Source organism: Somniosus microcephalus, chromosome 12 (assembly GCF_052327205.1).
Source record: "Somniosus microcephalus isolate GS21.2 chromosome 12, FLI_Smic_1.0, whole genome shotgun sequence".
Lineage (NCBI taxonomy): Eukaryota > Metazoa > Chordata > Chondrichthyes > Squaliformes > Somniosidae > Somniosus > Somniosus microcephalus.
The window spans coordinates 65,725,832-65,733,234 of record NC_140998.1 but is presented as its reverse complement, the minus strand read 5'-3'; the positions used below and the strand labels follow the sequence as shown (position 1 = coordinate 65,733,234).

Below are 7,403 nucleotides of genomic sequence, written 5' to 3'. Positions count from 1 at the left end.
AGGAGAGGGTGAGAGAGGGGGAAGGAGAGGGAGAGAGAGGGGAAGGAGAGGGAGAGAGAGGGGAAGGAGAGGGAGAGAGAGGGGAAGGAGAGAGAGAGGGGGGAAGGAGAGAGAGGGGGGAAGGAGAGAGAGGGGGGAAGGAGAGAGAGGGGGGAAGGAGAGAGAGGGGGAAGGAGAGAGAGGGGGAAGGAGAGAGAGAGGGGGGGAAGGTGAGAGAGAGGAGGGAAGGAGAGAGCGCGAGGGGGGAAGGAGAGAGAGCGAGGGGGGAAGGAGAGAGAGAGAGGGGGGGAAGGAGAGAGAGAGGGGGGGAAGGAGAGAGAGAGGGGGGGAAGGAGAGAGAGGGGGGGGGAAGGAGAGAGAGAGAGGGGGGAAGAAGAGAGAGAGAGGGGGGGAAGGAGAGAGAGAGGGGGGGAAGGAGAGAGAGAGAGGGGGGGAAGGAGAGAGAGAGAGGGGGGAAGGAGAGAGAGAGAGAGGGGGGAAGGAGAGAGAGAGAGAGGGGGGAAGGAGAGAGAGAGAGGGGGGAAGGAGAGAGAGAGAGGGGGGAAGGAGAGAGAGGGGGAAGGAGAGAGAGAGGGGGGAAGGAGAGAGAGAGGGGGGGAAGGTGAGAGAGGAGGGAAGGAGAGAGAGTGCGAGGGGGGAAGGAGAGAGAGCGAGGGGGGAAGGAGAGAGAGAGAGGGGGGGGAAGGAGAGGGAGAGAGAGAGGGGGGGAAGGAGAGAGAGGGGGGAAGGAGAGAGAGAGAGGGGGGGGAAGGAGAGAGAGAGAGGGGGGAAGAAGAGAGAGGGGGGGAAGGAGAGAGAGAGAGAGAGAGAGAGGGGGGAAGGAGAGAGAGAGAGGGGGGAAGGAGAGAGAGAGAGGGGGGAAGGAGAGAGAGAGAGGGGGGAAGGAGAGAGAGAGAGGGGGGAAGGAGAGAGAGAGAGGGGGGAAGGAGAGAGAGAGAGGGGGGAAGGAGAGAGAGAGAGGGGGGAAGGAGAGAGAGAGAGGGGGGAAGGAGAGAGAGAGAGGGGGGAAGGAGAGAGAGAGAGGGGGGAAGGAGAGAGAGAGAGGGGGGAAGGAGAGAGAGAGGGGGGAAGGAGAGAGAGGGGGGAAGGAGAGAGAGAGAGAGAGAGGGGGGAAGGAGAGAGAGAGAGGGGGGAAGGAGAGAGAGAGGGGGAAGGAGAGAGAGAGAGGGGGGAAGGAGAGAGAGAGAGAGAGAGAGAGGGGGGAAGGAGAGAGAGAGAGAGAGAGAGAGGGGGGGAAGGAGAGAGAGAGAGAGAGGGGGGAAGGAGAGAGAGAGAGGGGGGAAGGAGAGAGAGAGAGAGGGGGGGGAAGGAGAGAGAGAGGGGGGAAGGAGAGAGAGAGAGGGGGAAGGAGAGAGAGAGGGGGGGAAGGAGAGAGAGGGGGGGAAGGAGAGAGAGAGGGGAGGAAGGAGAGAGAGAGAGGGGGGAAGGAGAGAGAGAGAGAGGGGGGGAAGGAGAGAGAGAAGGAGAGAGAGAAGAGAGGAAGACACCCCGGGGAAGGGGTTGGACTCAGAGCCCGGCCGCGGTGACCCGGAGCCCCCGTGCGCGGCCTAGCTCCTCAGGCCCGGCCCGACTCACCTCAGCTGAGCTCCCGCTCAGTGTATCTGTTTTCCCGGTCCCGCACTCACGGCAAGAGAGAGAGAGGGAAGGAGAGAGAGAGAGAGAGAGTGGGGAAGAGGAGAGAGGGAAGGAGAGAGTGAGGGAAGGAGATAGAGAAGAGAGGAAGACACCCCGGGGAAGGGGCTGGACTCCGAGCCCAGCCTTGGTGACCCGGAACCCCCGTGCGCAGTGCCTCAGGTCCGGCCCGAGTCAGCCCAGCTCAGCTGACGCTCCGGCCCGCCGCTTGCCCGCTCGCTGTCTCTCGAGCCGCGCGGTTCTCTCTGTGTAGATAAATAGGAGAGAGAGAGAGAGGGAGGGAGGAAGGAGAGCGAGGGGGGAACGCGCGGGTGTATGTGTCTCTGTGTGTGTATGCTCTCGGGCCGCGTGGTTGTCTCTGTCGATGTCTGTGTATCTGTTTTCCCGCTCCCGCACTTGTAGTGTATGTGCTTTAAGTCAGAACTACTTTTTACAGCTCCTGTATACTCTAGTACCGGCAGTAACCACACCGGTATATAAGCTGTGCGCATGCCTCTGTACTCCAGTCTAGAGATGACCCTCCTCCAGTAAAGACCTGTTGTTTGTTTATGTACAGCATCCGTGTAATTCTTTATCCACTGAACCACGGATCTAACAGCACTCATGGCAGGTTTTCCCGCTCCCGCACTCGCGGCAGGATTAGGCCCCGCCCACACACGCCATGAAACGTCCCCATTGACGCACCGCGCTTCCCCCGTAGGATTGGTCAACCATCACGTCACTCAACGCTAATGAGTGGATTTTGTCCGTTTTTTGTATACTGTTGGAGCTATTTTTGTCTGACCAAAAAGTAAATACGCCTATGACACTCCCCTAATCATAAGCTTTCTTTTGAAATAACATGTGTAGGTACACTCTATAACTTTTGAGTTTACCACAGACAGACTCATTTATTTAGATAGAAGAAGATGATAACGGAAGAAGAGGAGTGGTGCAGGATGGGGGAATGAGCAAGGCAGCACTATTTGGAGCTGTACAAGATATTACCCCATCTCACAGATTCAATGAAAGCCTTAGTGAGGAACTCTGCGATAGAAAAATGCGCTTCACCAAAAAGTCAATCTGGGACATGTGCCAGATACTACATGAAGACCTGCAGCCAGAATCAGTGACAATCACACTCTTTATGCAGCAGGCTCATTTGAAGTAGCCATAGGGGATCTGTGCAGTATCACCCAGGTGCTACCCAGACATGTATTGGTCAGGTAACTAACACACATTTTAGGAGAACTGAGGAATTATAGGAAAATAGTCAAGTGAACTGATGGCTTGTGGGTGGCATGGTGTGTACCCCTTGCTGCCATGGATAATGACCCCTCAAAGCGTTGCAAGAACAGCAGATGAGGAACGCTGCAATAAAACACACGCCACTACCATTGAGAGGACCATCAGACTCTTAGCGCGGTGCTTTCACTGCCTCGATCGATTAGGAGAGGCTTTGCATTATGCTCCAGATCGAGTACCCTGCATAATGGTAGTTTGCTGTGCCCTGCATTTTTTTCTATCCAATAAAGTCTGGGCATGGAGCTTGCTGAAAGATGTGGCCTCAGATGCTTTGGAGGCAGAACATAATGGAATAGCGCATCAGGAGGACCACCACTCCGAGAACACCTCCGCTGCAAGGATCATTAGGTCTCAACTAATGAAGTGTTCTCACCTGTTTAACAATCTTCAGCCGTATCTGACTTTTTAGAGGCTGCACTCTTAATTTCCAAGCCCCCAACTCCCCAGAAAGTTATGCTACTGAACGGCCATAGATATTTAACTTGTCCCTAGCTCAGGGGCACAACACAATTGGCCCTGTGGAATTTCAGGGTCTTGGTTTTTTTTCCAGTATGGGATGGTAATAGAGCCCAAAGAGCACTGTATCATTTTGATTCTAACAATGCCATGTCCATGCATACTGTGCTAGGGTCAGTGCAATTAATTCAGTTGAACTCCTGTGCTCATGGCCCGGGGACTTTCAGGGCCAGAAAGTATTGAGCGTTATGCTGATGATCCAAAAGTGTTCTTCAGCCTCTTTTATTGCATAAATCATAGCTGCATAATTTTCTCTAATGATTATAAACATAGCCTCTGCACTAACAATTTTGGAGGCATTTTCTAAAATATTTGTAGAGGAAAGTCTGGTAATGATTCAACTGCAAACAATGACTTGCTGTCTTTTCTGTGCTGTAAATTACAACAAGGACATCTCCAAACAAATAATGGGGAGCCTTCACATTCTTTGACTATGTTGTCATAATGTTGTTGGAATGCTTGCCATGGCGTACTATTTTAAATATGTGTGCTTGATAACTAAGTTTATCTGTAATTGTCTGTGTAAATACACTGTGTGTTTATTAATTTAGTAGAGCAGTTCTTGATTTAATGTGAATTTTCTGGACCAAAAGTCATTTTTTCACAGAACAAATGTAAACATTTATTGTAAAATTGGGCAGCATTATTTAGGTCTGTGGGTTGGCAAAGGTCACATTAACAAGCTGCTACTGTATTTCTGTTTACAGATGCACGGTATGTTTATCTAAAAGGTATTCTATAAAATACAGTTTAGTAGACTATCTCTCAAGTTGATTAGACTATTTCACAAGTTTAATCGACTATTTCAGAAGTAAGGGAGGAGACAAAGGCTCAATTTGAGTTTTTTGATTTTTCTTCATGGTTTATCTGAAAATTCTACTGTAGATTTTAAGAGGTAAATTATGCAGTAAAACCTCACTATTCCACCATAAGGGAAGAGATAATTGAAAGTCCCAATAGTAGATGATCGAGGGTCAACAAATTACACTGCTGATTACTACTCTGAATTTTGACTGCTTCTTGCCTCAATCCTCTCCAGCTGAACTCCCCTCTAGTGCTTTGCTCATGCTAGCACTGGAACAGCTGATCCTTTTGGGAACGATCAGTGAGGTGCTGCCAATTTTAAAATCAATATAGAGTGTGCCAGTTTCAGCGTACACCATGCCAAAGAGGGAATTGCTACTGTACCAGCTTTTGTTACATTCATCATGCTCTCTGCTCATCAGCACAAGAGCACGTTTAAATAGGCAGACTGTATATCGATTTTCAAATGGGTGTTGTGGCTCTCAATGGGATTCATGAGAGTGAGTGCATACTGCCTCCAGTACTCACTTCTGTAACTGCAAGAACAATAGTTGCCATCAGGAAAGGTGTGTAAGGAAGTTTTGAGCCAGATGTTCAACTGCTCCAAAATGCGCTCACATTGTTGAATGGAGTAGAATGATGGAGATGAGTGAAGGACAAATTAAATGCTGGCAGCACGGATTTGTCTCCCACGCTCTGCAAAAATTCTGTAGAGATTGTGGGTCTGGAGGTACTGCCAAAGAAGCCTTGGCAAATTATTACAGTGCATCCTGAAGATAGTGCACACTACAGCCACAGTATGCCGGTGGTGGAGGAAGTGGATGGATAAGTTGATAGATGGGGTGCCTATGAAGTGGACTGCATTGTCCTGGTTGGTGTCGAGCTTCTTGAATGTTCTCGCAGCAACACTTATCCAGGCAAGTGCAAATTATTCCATGTAGGTGATGGAGAGGCTTTGGGGAGTCAGGAGGTGAGCCACTCACCGTAGAATACCCAGCCTCTGACCTGCTATAGTAGCCATGGTATTTATGTGCCTGGTCTAGTTGAGTTTCTGGTCAATGGTGACACCCCAGGATGTTGGTGGTGGGGGATTCAGCAATGATAATGCTGTTGAATGTTAAGGGTGGAGGTGGATAAGCTCTCTCTTGTTGGAGATGGTCATTGCCTGGCACTTGTATGGCAGGAAAGTTACCTGCCACTTAACAGTCCAAACCTGTTGTCCAGGTCTTGCTGCATGCGGACATGGACTGCTTCATGATCTGAGGAAATACGAATAGAGCTGAACACTATGCAATCATCAGCGAACAGCCCCACTTCTGATCTTATGATGGAGGGAAGGTCATTGTTGGGCCAAGGACGCTGCCATGAAGAACTCCTGCAGCGATGTCCTGGAGCTGAGATGATTGGCCTCCAACAACCAAAACCATCATTTTCAGGTACACCTGGTGCTGCTTCCAACATGCTCTTTTACGCTCATTGAATCAGGGTTGGTCATCTGGCATGATGGTGTTGGAGAAGTAAGTGATATGTCAGATGATATTGTGGTGGAATACAATTCTGCTGCTGCTGATGGCCCACAGCACCTCATGGATTCCCAGTTTTGAACTGCTAGATCTAGTCTTAATCTATCCCACTTAGCATGGTGGGAGTGCCACACAACACGATGGAGTGTTAAGACGGGTCTTGGTCTTCACAAGGACTGTGCGGCAGTCACTCCTACCAATACAGTCATGACAGACAGACACATCTGCGACAGGTAGGTTGGTCAGGACGAGGTCAAGTAGATTATTCCCTCCTGTTGATTCTCTCACCACCTGCCGCAATCCCTGTCTAGCAGCTATGTCCTTCAGGACTTGGCATTGGTCAATGGTGGTACTGCCGAGCCACTCTTGGTGATGAACATTGAAGTCTCCCAACCAGAGTATATTTTGTACCCATGCTTCTGCTTCCTCCAAGTGGCGTTCAACATGGAGCAGTGCTCATTCACCAACTGAGGGAGGGCGGTAGGTGTAATCAGCAGGGGGTTTTCTTGCCCATGTTTGACATGAAGCCATGAGACTTCATGGGGTATGGAGTTAATGTTGAGGACTCCCAGGGGCACTCCTTCCCGACTGTATACCACTGTGCCACCACCGCTGTTTTTTTTTATCCTGCCGGTGGAACAGGACATACCATGGGATGGTGATGGAGGAGCCTGGGACATTGGCTGATAGCTATGATTCTGTGAGTATGACTTAATTTAACTGAATTCAAATTCTCAAACTGCCATAGTGGGATTTGAACTTGCGTTCTCTGGATTACTAGTCCAGTAACATAACCATACACAATTCATGAATCATCACATCCCAAAGTCTAGCTCCAATTAGTGAGATCTATAGTAGTGAGGTGAAGCTCAGCAGAAAGGGAATGATTATACTTGGGGGGTTTGAAACAGTAGACATTTGCCTCAGATAACCTGGTGGTTCATATTTTTACATCATACAGAGATTACCTGATATCAGGAATTATGCTGCAAATTTTCCACTCCTGTATATTTTGCTCTTCCAAGCTTGTGCATTAGCAAGTGTTGGAAGATAATTGATTCAAAATTTGGTACATAAAATTACTATTTACTTGTTTTATCTCTCTTTTAATTACTATTGCCTCCACCACCGAAACAAATCTGTATGTATCAATTTTGCTTTGCCGCTGGAAGACAGTTAACACACGTCCACCAAAGATTAAAATAAATGACATCTACTATTCCCCTTGCCCTCCTCTTGATTCTATCTGTATGTGATCAGGTTGAACAGACTGCAGCCACACATTTCCATCTGCCTGTGCTCTGATCTTAAGGCATCATAGGATACAGCTACAGTGAGCAACGTTATAGGCTTACTTATTTATATCAATACATTGATTTAGTTACTGATAAAATATGAAATAACATTTTTAATAAATGCTACTCATGAGAAACGAGAGTACATTAATTTCACATTAAACAAAAATGTATACAGCTGTTTAAAGTCCTCCAACGCCACCCAACATTCCCTGGTTGTGAAAGTGCAAGTGATCTGCTCCCTACATTCTGCTAATTCTGCAATGTAACCAGCCCCCCAGGAAGCATACAAGAGCAGTCAAGATTAATTCACTATATAATCCTTCCCTTAAATAAAAACAGAACATGC

At 48.5% G+C, this 7,403-nt stretch overlaps 1 protein-coding gene across 8 annotated transcripts in view; it reads left to right on the top strand.

Annotated features, from left to right (window-relative positions):
• The window catches only part of LOC147109246 (ena/VASP-like protein), a 354,043-nt gene that overhangs the window by 239,807 nt on the left and 106,833 nt on the right, over positions 1 to 7,403 (top strand). The window contains exon 2 of one of the 8 annotated variants that reach the window (XM_086002999.1): positions 5,461 to 5,672. The exons of the other annotated variants lie outside the window; for them this stretch is intronic. The gene's annotated coding sequence lies outside the window, so the exon portion shown is untranslated. The remainder of the gene's footprint in view (positions 1 to 5,460; positions 5,673 to 7,403) is intronic. 8 annotated transcript variants of the gene reach the window in all.